Source organism: Aethalodelphis obliquidens, unplaced genomic scaffold (assembly GCF_003676395.1).
Source record: "Aethalodelphis obliquidens isolate GAN/ISIS:26980383/991018 unplaced genomic scaffold, ASM367639v1 scaffold16, whole genome shotgun sequence".
Classification (NCBI taxonomy): domain Eukaryota; kingdom Metazoa; phylum Chordata; class Mammalia; order Artiodactyla; family Delphinidae; genus Aethalodelphis; species Aethalodelphis obliquidens.
The window spans coordinates 13,991,018-14,006,405 of NW_020837960.1; the positions used below are offsets into that span (position 1 = coordinate 13,991,018).

Consider the following 15,388-nt stretch of genomic DNA (forward strand, 5'->3'; position numbering starts at 1 on the left):
TATTCCTTGGCAACTCAGCTAAGCCACCTACCATTAATTTTAAAAAGTTCAGGGAGAACCATGGGCTTACTTGAAACTGTACAAATGACAGTCATCTTGACTTTCTTCCTTTACTTTTTCTTAGCTCAATTTCACATAGCTTATAAACGGTAGGTGTTTTCTGTACTAAAAAGAGATGCACACTAATGGCATTTTTTGACCCCTGAGTCACTCTTGCTTTGGTCATACACTTTTCACTTAAGGAGCGAGGCACTATAAAGTAAGAATTACCCCAGTAATTTACAGTAATGCAAAACTTGGCTCGGCTCACAGATCAATAGTCTCCAGAAGGCCTGGGACAGATACAGAGACAATTACAAAAAGTCATTATCTATTTGGGAAATATCTGCTCAGCCGCCAGATTTCCAATTGACCTTAACTGAAGATGCTCTTGGCCCAGAAAGCACGATAATAGACAGTCCTTGAAACAGCGTCCAGGAAAGGGCGCTGTTTTGTAACATCATGTGTCAGAGAAAGAACTGCCTTAACTGGAACTTTCCAATTTCATTTTCCCTGTCCACTTGGCAATACACCAAGAAAGAGACCCAAAGTGATGTACAGTATTCCTTTTGGTGATTTCTCAAAGAACCCCCAAACGTCCCTGAATTTAGATTGCAGCTATCTTCATTCCATTATGATAACAGAAGGTGTTTGTTATCATGACTACCGGATCTATCTCCTTGACCTCCTTTTTACAGAGCAAATGGAATTACCACTATTTACAGTTCACAATGGACACAAGCAGATAGCATGTCCTGTGTAAAAGACAAACAGGTTTTTAAAAAACAGGAGAACAATATTACCTTATAATGGTAATGGGGATGCCATTAAGTACTGTCCCAGCCTGAGGGTCTCTCTTTCAGCTGACAAAACACAGGGCAGGTGGAGCCCAGGTTTACCCTATATGCAGCTCAGCGGCAGAGGGGACGGAGGTCTCTACACGTGTGAACGCTTGTGGGTCAGTGATGGAGACACCATTCAAGGCGGCTCCAACTGCATGAGAAGGACCCAGGACAGGTCTATCAGTCTACTCCCCTCCCCAATTCCCCCTCTCCCTCCCCGCATTCTGAGCATCCCCTCTAAAGTCCCAGGTAACTGGCTCTCCATCCCATAAACACTACTTGCAGCGTTCTCTTCTCTGTTTTCTGTGAGTTCCTGTTGCACACTCCCTTTATTGTCTTCCCAAACAGCCGAATTCTCCTCTTTCCTTTCACAACAGACTTTGATTTGCTCATCCAAACTACAGCCCAATCATTACCAGCCAAAGCAATCTGAATTGCTGTTCCTTAGGGGCCAGGAAGGCTCGTCATCAAAGACCTTTGAAAACCTTCAAATAGACCCAGACCCTAATCCTACACACCTGCTGCTTATAAAGTTCAATCAGCCCACATGAAACGCACAATTCCAGGCACTGAGTGCTCACTAGAATGTTCCCTCAGAAAACGAAGTTTAGGGACTTCCCTGGCAGTCCAGTGGTTAGGACTTCACCTTCCAATGCAGGGGATGTTGGTCCGATCCCTTGTTGGGAAGCTAAGATCTCACATGCCTCATGGCGAAAAAAACCAAAACATAAAACAGAAGCAATATTGTAACAAATGCAATAAAGACTTTAAAAATGGTTCACATCAAAAAAATCTTAAAAAAAAACACAACAAAGTTTACCCTAAAAGCAATCCATAAAAATTATATGTGTAGTTTTCTTACGTCAAAGAAGTCCTGGGCTTCCCTGGTGGCGCAGTGGTTGAGGGTCCGCCTGCCGATGCAGGGGACACGGGTTCGTGCCCCAGTCTGGGAGGATCCCACATGCTGCGGAGCAGCTGGCCCCGTGAGCCATGGCCGCTGAGCCTGCGCGTCCGGAGCCTGTGCTCCGCAACGGGAGAGGCCACAACAGTGAGAGGCCTGCGTATCACAAAAGAAGTCCTTAACCCTTTTTATGACAATATGTCTGAATTAAATCAAAAGCTCCAGTTTACATAACTTTGAGACATCTTAAGAGATCTATTTCCAGAGCTGAATGAGCAGTGGGTGGACCAAAGCTCTCTTCCTAAAATATTTTTTTAGGTTTCTTCAAGCACCCAGGGTACCAATATCTGAAAGTTCTATGCCACCATGTTGTAATAATTTTTATCTGGAAAGATTCTTATTTTTTCATCAATAATTATGCCTAACATTTGTCTAGCACACATTGTGTGCCAGTTTTCCATTATTTAATTCTCAAATCACCCTATGAAATAGTCTCTATTAATATCTCTATTTTAGAGATAAGGAAACTGAAAGGATGAGTTTAAAAAGGATGAATTCTGAACAGGATCATTTCAGGGTTACATATATAAACACGCTGAAGGCTCCTGACACAGAAAGCCAGTTTGCTTTCTGGAAAATGTGTGTGCCCACTCATGTACACACCGGTAATCTACATCACCTTTTCCACCACACACTCACCAAAACACTGAGATTGTCATTTAAAATATTTAATCATTTGAGAGGGGAAACTGGTATCTTATTGTGGTTATTTGAATTGTCTTTTTAAAATTTCCTATTTTCTACTAGTTTAATTTTGTAATAAAATTAAATAAATTTGATTGCCATAAATCTTAAGGAAATGGATTAAATGCTTCACTATTTTACCTGGAGCCAGACTTAGCTATTTTATTCTAAAAAAAATTAGAAAAGGGGGAAGCTAAAAGTATCCTACACTTCTACAGCTTGTTTCAGAAACAGAAACAGCTTCTTTACTCTGAGGAACCACTAAAAAGTTTGTTCCTCTTCTCAACAGCCAGCAGGTCCCCACCAGCATCAGTATCACCAGAGAAGCTGAGGGCGACACACCCATGTGATTGGAAGCAAGCGGACAAGCATGTGTCCAAACTAGGTTGAGCCTCATGCTGCATTTTCTCCTTTTTTTATACAAACGCATCACTGGCAACGGTCATATTATGGTGTCTCCACATGCTGAGAATTTTATGCAATGTAATGAATACCCAGTTACGAAACATGCAAATCCCAATACCTGTGCTCGAGTATAAGGAAGTGGGTCAAACAGAGCAGGTCGCTGCCCTTTCACACTGCCTCAAAGGGTTGCATCAAACAGGATGATGGGTGTTGCAAGGGGCAGAGACCACAAACCGTCTGCTGCCACCACTGCCAGGCACCACGGAACCTCATTGTTGCTGCTCCCTTAACCCTTTCCTGGCAAACAGCGCCTGACACATTGCAAGAAGGCAGCTCTAACTAAAATGTACAATCAGGCAAGAGAAAAACAAAATCAGATTAGCTATTTTAGAATACATCTGAATTCCCAAGTGTGATGACTCCCAAATGAAATCACTGTTTCTAACCCACATAGCTAAAGGCAACTGAGAAACAGCAGGAGAGAAGCTACACCCTCAAAAGAAGCTGGCTTTCTGCTCTGGCTGGCTTTGTTAGAGCATATTCTGCCCGAAATACCACTATGAGATATGTCCTCCAAAGAGCTATGTCTTCCAGAAGATAAGTAAAGGCTGCTCTAGGAAAGCAGGAATCACGCTCAGATGAAAGGTATATTCGTTTCCTAGAGCTACTGTAACAAATTACCACAAATCAGTGGCTTAAAACAACACAATTTCGTTATTGTATAGTTCTGGAGGATTTATGTCTGAAATGGGTCTCACTGGGTTTAGGGTTTAAGTCACGGTGTCGGCAAGGCTGTGTTTCTTCCGGAGGCTCTAGGGGAGAATCCATTTTCTTGTCTTTTCCAGCTTCTAGAGGCTGCCTTCATTCCTTTGCTCATGACACCCTTCTATCTTCAAAGCCAGCGATGATTCTGTCTCTCGCTGTCATCTCTAATATTTCCTCTTCTTTCTCCGTCTTTTGAGGATTCTTATCCTCTTGACAATGGTCCCACCCAGATGGTCCAGGATAATCTCTCCATCTCAAGATCAGCTGATTAGCACACCTTAACTCCACCTGCCAACCTAAATTCTCCCATTGCCATGTGACATGACACAGTCACAGGTTCCAAGGATTAGGACCGAGACATCTTCGGGGGACCATTATTCTGCCTACCACAAGAGGGAACACCGGAGACGTTAGTTTTGTATCTCTAATCCACACAGCAAACGTCAAGGTGGGACGTTTACGATATAAGAAACTGAGGTTTTGAGAATTTAAGTAATTTTCCCAAAGATATTCTTCTAGTAAGAGACAGCTGGAACATGACCCCTTTCATCCTCCACATCATGCCCCCATCCAGGAGGGCAACCCTGGCCCTTCTACTAAATCCCATGTCAGATGGAGCCTGAAGACTATCTGGCAGGAACCTCAGAGGAAATTCCTCTTCCTTTGGGAATTTCAGGGGGTGCTGGTGAGGAGACAGATTTAGGACACTTGGCCTTGACTTCATATGGAATTGCACCCACTGTGTGACTCTGGGCAATTTACTAAAACTTTCAGGTTCTCGGTATCCTACACTGTAAAACCAAGGATTTGGACTGGATGGGGTCTAGCATTCCTTCCAGCTCTAAAATTCTAAAATCGAATAATCCTCTGGGTGAAACCACTGTGTTGCAGGACAGTGCTACATGATGCATGTTTGTGGCTCCCTGTCAGTCCACAGACTATTTGCTACCTATCTGGTAGTCCGTTCAGGCTGCTATGACAACACAACACCGACTGGGTAGCTTGTAAACAACAGAAGTTTATTATTCACAGTTCTGGAGCTGGAAGTGCAAGATCAAGGATTTTTGTCTTCAACTTGTTTGGTAAACTTGGCGTTCTTTCCTCTGCTTTTTTGTTCCGCCCAGGGAACTGAATCAACAGTAGTAACATTTATAAAGTGTATTATGAGAAACACTAATTTTTAGAAATAAATATATATTTTAAATACAGGAAGAATTTCTACAGGAAGACTTTCTGTTACATGGTAGGCATGGATGTACAAAACGCCTTTATTTCACTTCACTCTCATATAATAATTTAGGTGAGTACAGAGTTCCAGGCTGATGACTATTTCACTTCAGCACTGTGACATTTATCTTTTGTACCTATTGTTGATAAGTCTGTTCTCTGCATGACTACTATTCTTTTGTAGGTAACCTATGGATCCTCTCATTGTGTTTAGTATTTCCTTGTTGTCTTTGATATTCTGAAGTTTGACCCTAAAATATTTAGTGTGGACTTGGTTTTATTTTTTATGCTTGGGAATTCAGAATGCTTCTTCAAACTGAGACTGCATACTGTTCCTCTCTAGAAAATTCTTAGCCATTGTCTCTTCATTGGCCTCTCCCTCCTTCCCTCTATGCTTTCCTTCTAGATGTAATTTTTTAAAATCTCTTATTTAGTTCCCCATGTCTTTGAACTTTTCTCATGTATATTTCCATCTCTTTATTTTGGTGTACTGCATTCCAGACGATTTCTTCAAATTTACCTTCCAGTATTTCAGCCGTTCCTCACATGCTGTTTAATTCATACAAGTATTTTTCAATGACTTATTTCTAGAAATTCTATTTGATTCTTTCTTAACTCTCTTTTTCATAGAACCTATGCTGTTATTATGATTTCTAAGCTTATGAAAAATTTGGTCACTATAAATATGTTTATTTTATAGTTTCTTTCAGATTATCCTGTTATTTAAAATTCTCAGCATGTTACGCTCTTATTATATATGTTAACTCTCTTTCATGATAGCTGATTTCCTCTTTGAATAGAATTTTTTTTTGATTGTACTCATCTCTACTAGGAGCTAATTTTTCACTGGGAGTCGCAGGGAGCCTTGGGTTCAGACACTCTTGCATTTGTTTTGGCCGCGACTCTAGACCTTTCTTTCGATGCCTCTGGATCAGTTTGTACGTTCACTTCTTGGCTTGAGTTTCACAATCCATACAAGCAGGATACATTGATAAGTCATGCCTGTTTGTGGTTCATGCCCAGAGTTTTCATTTTTTATGGGTGACTTTTTCCCCCACGTGCCCATAGATACGATTACTTTTCCCACAACTTCCTCAAGCAAGTGGCCAACGTTTTTCTAATATTGTATTTATTTCCAGAACTGCTCCAGGGCTTTGCTCACAGCCCTTCAGATTCCATTTTTAGCAGGAGTGTCCTTGCTCCAAACCTGCCAACTCCCCCACCTTTAGCAGTAGTTACCATAAATCTTTTTCTTTTTTTAAATTTTATTATTTTTATTGATTATTATTAATAATGTATCATTGATGTGGGAGTTACACTCTTTTTTTCTTCTGGTTTTTTTTTCTTTTCTTTCTTTCTTTCTTTCTTTTTTAACATCTTTATTAGAGTATACCATAAATTGTTGGTCCAGCGATAAGAAAGGAAGCTACAAACAGACAAAACCAGACGGGACCAGCTGGGACCAAGATGCTGAGGAATCTGACCTCCAACAGACCCTGAGTCTCATTATACGCTGATTTTACTACATTAAGCACATAAAATAACACACCCTCCTGCAGCCAAAACCTAAGAATAAGGACCCAAAAAGGATAAAAAGGGGGTAGCACCCCTCTCCCTCTGAAAAAGCCCTGCCCCTCCTCCAGCGGACTAATGCATATGCCTCCCCTCGCTCCTCCTCCCTTTGCCTTTAGTGTTTAAAATTAAACCACTCTCCCCAGGTAGGTGAGAAGCTGATCTGTGAACCTAGTTCCCGCTTCTCCATTCTTTGGCCACTGAATAAAGCTTGTGCTGTGCTGCCATCTCAGCTTCGGTTTCCTTATTCACCTACTGAACCCAAGTGGAAAAAGAACCCTCCCCTGCAGAGACAGAGGGCCTCTGTGGGGCTAGGGCCCGGAAGAGGGTCCCTACGACTCAGTTAGGTAACATACTGGATCACCCCCGACTCCGTTGGCCAACTCTGCCCCCCCCAACCCCGCCCTTTTCCTGTCCAGGGCAAAGTCCAGCTTCAACTCTGCTTGGGGTTTGGAAAGTTCTCATCCCCTGAGCTTCATCATTGGAGTTGGCATCCTCCAGCCACTCCCTTCACAGTTCTGAGATTTTGTTAAAACCAAACATTTTCCAAACTCAAAATTCGCCATCTTAGTTTGCTACTTTAGAAAATCCCTGAGGAAACTTAGAATACTAGTGGCATACCTCTGGTGGTCCAGGTGTCAACTTGGCTAAGCTAAACGGCATTTTCCAGCATCTCCTTCCCGGTAGGTTTCCAGGTAGCGAGAAACCACAGGAGTTACATTTGCACGCGACACCAGCCCTCTCTTCCCGCTGGAGACTGAGGGCAAGCGGAGCCTGACGCAGCGCACGCGCATCGTCATGGTTCTGCCGGCTTCTCTTGCTGAGGCGGGGCGGCGGCTGCGCCCAAAGCCCCTCCAGCTCCCGCGAGATCAGCAATACAGAACGAGAACACCAACGGTGTACCGTTCAGTTGTCCGGGAAAATCAATACTTTTAGTACGATGCCTTGTTTGTACCAGCATAGTTATTGCATATGCATTTGTATTTACTCTCCTCTTGCATTTGCATGAAACTCATGACAAAACTTTCTTTTGTGAACATCGAAACAACGAAGTCTCAGCGGCGTATTTCATGTTTCTTCTGGTGAGACTCATTTGCTTGCAAGCAACACAAAACTTAAAGCTAACTCAAATAAAGGGACTTCATACAGGACACGAATAAAGTAATAGGGAAGGTGGGCTGTCTTTCAAACTTGAAAGCACGTCCTCTTACCAGGACTGGATCTGGATCCACAGACACCCTAGGGGTCTGAGTAGCAGCTGTGGCATTCCTTCACTCTTGGGCTGTGGTTTGAATAGACTTATCTATACTCTGTGGGTCCCTTTATTCTTGTCCTACGGCCAAGAGTTTTTTTTTTTTTTCTCTTTAACTTTTCTCATTGCTTTACCTTCACTTCTGTTTTTTTTTTCTTTTTTCTTTTTTCTTTTTTTTTTTTTTTAATGTGGGCCTCTCACTGTTGTGGCCTCTCCCGCTACGGAGCACAGGCTCCGGACGCGCAGGCTCAGCGGCCATGGCTCACGGGCCCAGCCGCTCCGCAGCATGTGGGATCTTCCCGGATCAGGGCACGAACCCGTGTCCCCTGCATCGGCAGGCGGACTCTCAACCACTGCGCCACCAGGGAAGCCCCACTTCTGTTTTATGTGAGACTTTTTCAGTATTATTTTTCAGCCCTTTACTTTTTTGGAACTATCATTTTTAACCTCAAAGAAATTTGTCTTCCTTTGATTATTTTTATAGTATCTCATTCTTGTTTGGGATGCAATACCTTCTCTTAACACACTGAGGATATTCGTTTTTTAACTTTTTATTTTGAAATAATTATAGATGGTTGGAAAGTTGCAAAGATGTATAAAGATGTAACACCAGGAGGTCCCAAGTACCCTTTACCCAGTTTCCCCAAATGGTTATATCTTACGTTTACTTACTTGTAACACAATATCAAAACCAGGAAACTGACATTGGTACTATGTGTGTGTATAATTCTGTTATTTTATCACGTAAGATACATCACCACCAAGATCAGCCTGTGCTATCCCTTTAAAATCTTACCTTCCCTCCTCCACCATAGAATGTTAATTTATTTTTTTCTGTTTTCAGCATGATCTGTTTCCTCTATATTTGTTCTTTCCTTCCTCCCTCCCTCCCTCCCTCCCTTTCTTCCTTCCTTTTTCTTTCTCTTTCTCTCTCTCTCTCTCTCTCTCTCTCTCTCTTTTCCATTTTGTAGCTACCCACAAAATGTCTGGTGATCTTGCCTATTCTTTCATATTTAAGCACGAAGCTAATTGCAAGTTCAGTTGTATTTGTGGGGCGTCACCCCAGGGAGATCAACTGGCAAGTTCCCGTTTTCACTTGGGGGGAGGGAGGTCCTCCAGTGCTGGTGCCTGGGATCTTTTTGCTTGGTTTATTTACAGGCTTCAGAGAAGAATCCTCGGAGTGTGGGGTGGGGGATGAGAGCCTGCTGTTCAATGGGCAGATTTTCACTTAAGTCCCTTGTTTTCAACTTCTATCCCATCTCTCCCCACCCCACTTCGCTATGATTCTCCCAAGTTTCTTAAGGTCAGTTTCTCTAGAGAATAAGCCTCCAGACTCTGAGGGGTGGGGAGGACAGTTGCCAGACTTCATGAGGATGGGAAGGACGGCAAACTGCTCCATAGACAGACTTCCAGAACATCCCCATTCTCAGCGTGTTGCCTTGTGGGACTGCATACCTTGGGAAGCCTTTCTGTGGGTCCGAAGAGGAACCCTTGGCTTCCCATCCTGCCGCCTTCTTTGCAAATCCTCCATCACCCAAAACTGTGTTGAAATCTCTCTCATCCGATGCTGTTTTGTATCCGATTCACCTTGTCCTCTTGGATTTTTTTATTTATTTATATTTTACTACCTTTACAGTCATTTTAATAAGATTCTAGGAGGGAAGGTGGGAAGGAGCATGTAGTTAATCTGCCATGCTTATGCAGCACACAACAATCATTTTTTTAAAAACAATATTTGAAATATACGATGAAAACCAAATTTTTCTCTGAGTGCATTTTCAATATAGATGTAACATGGGAGTTTAGTTCAGACAAGGCATTACAAAAAAAGATTACGATTCCTTCCACAGCTTCAGGACAGAAGTAATATTTTTTCCTCATTTGCCTTTAAAACTTTGTTGAGTGATATACAGCTCTATCTTCCACATATATTTACCCCCCTTTGCTGCTATTGCATTATCAGTGTTGTGAAATTTGCCAGGATATGTGAGGAGGGCTAAGTTTAAATGAGCTCCAGACAGTAGGAACCTTTTGTCTCCGGAGTTAATTACCTCTAACGAAAGACACGGACCCACAGGGCTCTTTCTTTGGGTTCTTGGCGGATGACTTGAATGAATGATGATTTTGTCTGCTCTTCTTTGTCTTATAGAATCCACACTGCTTCTGACTGACCATGGCCCAAGGGGATGTCAAACAGGGTGGGAGGGGGCTGAGTACAGGGGTTATTCATTGAAAAGTTGGCTTTGAAAGATATGAGTAAGGTCTCCTGAAGGTTGAAGACTGGCAACAAGCATGGAAGCATGAGAGAGACCCCATCAAGAAGAAAGAAGTTAGTGAGAATGAGAACAAAGAGATAAGTGGACAGTAATGGAGAGAAAGACAGTGGAGAATATATAAGAGAAAACTGAAAACAATATGAAAGACAAGACACACACCAAACAAGAAGAAAGCTAGGACCATTAACCAGCAAATACTGACCTGAACAGAATTGAAGTCAGCACACTCATTCACTTAACAAAATTCATTAAATCTCTATTGAACAGCTACTATGTACAAGCCCTGTATAGGACAGAATAAAATAGACCATAAACGTATTTTTTTAAGTGAGAAAGGAAAATATCAGATAGTAAGAAAATAAGGTGAAGTAGTTAAGAGTGACAGGTGTCTCAAAGTGGTGATGTTTAAGCTCAAATTTTAATGACCAAAGGGAATCAGCCCTGTAGCTATCAGGGCAGGTGATCAGCAAAATGCAACTTTCTGTAATTTGGAAACTATTTCAAAATAAAAACGTTTTAAAAATTAAGGTATTAGAGCTAAGGAAGAGAAAGAGAAGTAGGGAGAGAAACAGAAAGTGAAGGGAGAAGAGGAGGAGACCTTGGAGGAGAAGGAGGAGGGGGAGGAGGAGGAGGAGGGGGAGAGGGAGGAGGGGGAGGGGGAGAAGGAGGGAGAGAGGGAGGAGGGGGGAGGACTATTCCCTCTGAGCACATACATACCCACAGGCTCTCCTGCAATATGATTCCTCTCCATAAACACACACCATCAAGGTTGCCTTTGCCATGAGGTCTGTAGTCTGACACCACCTTCAAAACTTTATCTTCATTAAGCAATTTAGTTGTAGGAAACTAGAGATCCAAACAAATTGCTTTGAAAAAAAGTGGGGGACAGGCTGCTGCAGAAACCCTCCATCTCCTTCAGCCCTTCCCTGGCACACGGTCCCGTCCGGCTCATGGCCCTTGCGCCTCCTGCGGTGTGTGTGCTCCTCTGTGACACCTCAGCCCCATCCCCTCACCTGCTGGCTCGGAGTGGTCACCCAGGCCTCCCTTGCCCCTTTCTGCCTCATGATTTGTCAGCTGAACCCCCACTGCTCATCACCTCTGTCTTTTGATAACTTAGATCTCAGGGAACAGGGGACCCAGCCAGTTGAAGGACTGGACACCCTGGGCTCAGGTGTGACTGGAAGAGGAGGGAGGAGGACAAAATATGGGTGTCTGAGCCCCAGAGACTGTGGGTGGAGCAGGTTCCCTTAAAGGGGCCCTGGGTGTGAAAAATGCTCTCAGGCTCAGCCTGTCAAATGCCGTCTTGAATACGTCAGTCCTCCGAGATCGTCCGGAGGAAAGGACCAGTACAGAATCCGGTGTTTCCTTTTTTTTTTTTTCCAATCTCCCTCTCTCTCTCTCTCTCTCTCTCTCTCTCTCTCACACACACACACACACACACACACACACACACCAGCAGCTGCCTCTCATTTCAGCTCGGCACTGCTGTTAACCCATTTGATGCCGTTCTTCCTTCCAGAAAGATTGTTTCCGTCCTGCCGTCCAACTCCACAGAGAATGTTCCTGGAGTAGATTTCCTGCCACTATGCTGGTTTTGTAAGTCATGCTCACCAGCTCCACAGCTAGCCTCCTGTGGCTATAACTGCAAAATCCGGTTGTCGGATTCCGTCATCTGCAGGGTCTCTATCAGTTCTCACATCTGTGGTTCAGCAGCTCAGGGGAAATCCGACGGAGGAGGCGGGCAAAACTGCCTGCAGGGCTTTCCAACCGGATTTGAAAATGCTTGGAGGCAAAACTGTGTGGCTGGCGCCCTCTTGTGGGCACATCTGACACCTCGAACAGCCACAGAGCCTTGAGGAAATCACAAAATCAGAGCACCAGCAAAACACTTAGATGATAATGGTTAACGTTGAATCGAGGGCTTAGTAAATGTGCCTGCTGGCCGTTATCTCCATTAACCCTGTGGCACCCCTGCCTGGTGGTGATGCTACTACTTCCACTTTAGATGAAACTTAGGAACCCCAGGCTGAAGCCACCTGTCCAAAGTCACAGCTCACAGAGCGATCCCAACTCAAGAAGCAGGATTCCAAGCTATATTTCAGAACTCGACATTATGCTGCCTCATCAGAGGAAAATGTCTTTAAATGTTTTTTAAAATGCAAAAACCACGTTGGAGATCATCTTGCCAGCATCTCCCCAAATGGCCCACGGTCTGGAGGTCGTTCTGCATGAGGAAAATAAAGTTATGGGTCTGTGATGGTGGGGACAGGGTGGCAAAATGTTCCATGATCAAACGAGGCTGAGAAACGCCGGGTCAAAGAGCACTTACGGTGATGCTCCTGTCTTCATCATGCTAATGTGTGTGGAGAAAGAAGGTGATGGGATACGCTCCGTAAATCTCAAGCTCGTTAGACCAGGGTTTCTCATTATATCTTAGTTCCTCAACCTTATAACACTCCGAGAGGGATAATCCTTTGTCTTGGGGACTGTCCTATATATTGTAGGGTAGTTAGCAGCGCCCCTGCCTTCCACGCACTAGAAGCCAGGGCCGCCCCCCTTTCCTAAGCTGTGACAATCAAAAATGTCCCCAGACATGGCCAGATGTCCCTTGAGGGGCAAGATCAAAACGACTGCTTTAGACCACGGAACTCTTTTCTTCATGGAGCAACTCAAAGGACTAATGTTCCAGGGAACTCACTGCTGGAAACACTGATTTAGTTCATTTCTGCTCAGTTTCAAGGCAAGGAGATGAAGGCCCAGAGAGGTGAGGTGACTTGTTTATGTCAGTCGTATAACTTAAGCGATGCAGGGAAGACCTATGTTTCCAAATAAACCCTGGCCCTTTGGGCTTCAGGCCTACCCTAGCCTCTCTTAGGTGATCCTCACAACGTGGGCTGGGGGTGGGATCAGGAGACAGCCCTCACTCAGCTCTGTGAAGCCCTATCTTTGTCACTGGTGCTGCGTCAGAGATATTCAAATACTGTACACATTTTTTTTTCTTCTCTTATTGAGGCAGCTCATGGACCCAGGGCACTTAGACACTCACTGAAGGACAGACCAGCTCATGGCTGACCCTGTGGTCCTACTGTAATGAATTTCTGGTTTTCAACCAAAAGGAAGAAAAAGGCTAAGTTCAGAAAGAGTCCCTTTTCCATACTGGATTCTCCAGTAGTCACTTTTCTTTGTGGATTTCCTAACGGTGGTAGTGTTGGGGCCAAAGTGGGCATCTCACACCTTCTTTCCCTCAAGAACCTTTGGAATGGGGGCAGATTTCCATTTATTGAGGCCGATTTGAATGTGGAATTAGGATCGGGGTGTAAATGACAGGGGGTCAGTTGACTTTGGGAGAGCACACGCTGTGTTTTCTGACGCCAGGACGCCACAGGAGCGGGAGGTTGGACCAGGTGCAAATTTAGGTTCCACTCTGCCTCTCCATGGGCTTGACGTGTAGCCCATTCTAGAAGCAGGGACACACCTGATGCCTCTCTGTCCACTTCAACTTGGGGTTTCGACCACCTGGATTCTATCCTTGAGAAAATAAGGAGGTATTCTGTGACCAGTTGCTCCTGGCTTGGGGTGATGAGTGCTTGGTGCTCTGCAAAGCTGTTCTCACCCTTAAAATGCACACACGCAATAGCGACAATATTCACCATCAATTGTATCGTGCTTCCCAATGCAGCCAGTACTGCTCTGATGCTTTACACTTACAACCCATTTAATCTTCACAACCCCGTATGGCAGACGCTGCTGTTATGTACATTTTACAGATGAGGAAGCTGAGACACAAGCATTACATAACTTGCACAAGGTCATAGAACTAGTAAGTATGAGACAGCTTTGAAACTCAAGTGGTCTGGATTCTGAGGCTCCTAAGCTTTGCTCTGCCCATCGCCCCTTCTCCACGCCCCCACCCCAGCCCCAGGTCTAAGAGCAGCCCTGGGAGTTCCACCTTTAAAGAGGTAAAGACACTGTAGATTTAACCAGGAAATCACTCCGGGTGCAGTGCGGTGCTTTGTAATGGCTGGAAAGATAGGATAAACCAACTCTTCCTTATAAAAAGGTGATATGTTGTCCTTATGGGAACACGACGTGTTTAAATTACAATCTGATCGACCACCTTCCTAAAGGGTGATTTTCTAGGTGATAATAATGATTGATTCGCTGCTTCTTTGCCTGTGGAGACACCAAAGTGAGCTTGAAATGCTGTCGATTTTGGTAGCTTTGATGTGCACGCGTCACTGCTTGAGGCTCAAACTCAAAGCCGTGCTGCCACCTGCTGTAGAGATGGATGATATATTTTCTTCTTTTTTTCTCTTTCCTCAACAACGTTAACAGTCATAGAAACAAAGGAGGGAGAGGGGAAATGATCAGTCTCAACCGATCTCCCCAAGTGCTGAGTGGGTGCCTAGCTGCGGTCATGGCCAAAGATGTAATTTTGTTACTGCCTTTCTTCTCACAATGGAGCCTAAGTATACTTCGAGGTCTTAATCACAACATTGATGCCTGGACAACAGACCGTCAACTTCTCTCAACTCCACTGCTGCCATTGCAGTCTGCGGCACCATTAGCTCTTGCCTGGACCTGGGTTGCCTCCAGCTGACCAGCCAGCCACCACTTCTTCCCCTAAACATGCCCTTCTCCGGGGTGATCACTTTATTTATTTATTTAACTTTTTATTTTATACTGGAGTATAGCCAATTAACAATGCTGTGATAGTTTCAGAAGCAAAGCGAAGGGACTCAGCCATACATGTACATGTACCCATTCTCCCCCAGACTCCCCTCCCATCCAGGCTGCCACGTAACATCGATGATCACTTTTTTTTTTGCAGTACGCGGGCCTCTCACCGTTGTGGCCTCTCCCGTTGCGGAGCACAGGCTCCGGATGCGCAGGCTCAGCGACCATGGCTCATGGGCCCAGCCGCTCTGCGACATGTGGGATCTTCCCAGACCGGGGCATGAACCCGTGTTCCCTGCATCGGCAGGCGGACTCTCAACCACTGCGCCACCAGGGAAGCCCACGATGATCACTTTTAAATGTAGAGCAGACCATGCTACTCCCCTTCACGCAATCCTCCAATGGGCTTCTGCTTCACACAGAACGAAATCCAGACTCCTTCCCACGGCCTCGGCAGCCTCACGTGATCCAGCTCCTGCCTGCTCTCTGATTGCTGCCTGGGTTGCTCTAGCCTTGATCTTCTGGTTTTTGGACACAGCAGGCTTCTCAGCACTTTGGGTCTTCAGCCTTTGCCATTTTTCCTGCCAAAGAATGCTCAGGCCACGGATCTTTGCATGTCCTTCTGCTCTTTGTTATTTAAGGCTCAGAATCAACGTCATTGCCCCAGAGAGAATTTCTCCGGCCATTT

At 44.5% G+C, this 15,388-nt stretch overlaps 1 long non-coding RNA gene across 1 annotated transcript; it reads left to right on the top strand.

Moving 5' to 3' along the window:
• The first annotated feature begins 4,566 nt into the window (after positions 1–4,566).
• Positions 4,567–6,720, top strand: LOC113625834 (uncharacterized). The gene is made up of 3 exons (XR_003434895.1): positions 4,567–4,778; positions 4,906–4,996; positions 6,310–6,720. It is a non-coding gene; the product is annotated as an uncharacterized LOC113625834 (long non-coding RNA).
• Positions 6,721–15,388: the final 8,668 nt, after the last annotated feature.